The sequence below is a fragment of the Myotis brandtii genome, unplaced genomic scaffold, assembly GCF_000412655.1.
Source record: "Myotis brandtii unplaced genomic scaffold, ASM41265v1 scaffold215, whole genome shotgun sequence".
NCBI lineage: Eukaryota > Metazoa > Chordata > Mammalia > Chiroptera > Vespertilionidae > Myotis > Myotis brandtii.
The window spans coordinates 2,515,254-2,515,666 of NW_005358043.1; positions in this window are offsets into that span (position 1 = coordinate 2,515,254).

The following is a 413-nucleotide window of genomic DNA, read 5'->3' on the forward strand; positions in this document are numbered from 1 at the left end:
CTTTAAATATAAAGACACATATAGATTAAAAGTAAATGAATAATTCTGAAGCCTGTTTTGCTCAGTGGATAGAGCATTAGCCCGTGGACTGAAGGGTCCCAGGTTCAATTCCAGTCAAGGGCAGTTGCCTCAGTTGCTGGCTTGATCCCCAGTCCCTATCAAAGCATGTGCAGGAGGCAACCAATCAATGTGTCTCTGCCTTTCCCTTCACTCCCTCTAAAATTCAATGGAAAAATATCCTTGGGTGAAGATTAACAAAAACAAAGTAAATGGATTAAGTAACATTAAAGAGATTATAAGAAAAATATATTCCAAATTTTGTTAGTTGTATAATGGTTATGTTTAAATTATTAACACCTAAGAAATTGGGTGAAGGGTACATATAATATGCTGTAGTATTTTATAGTTTTTTT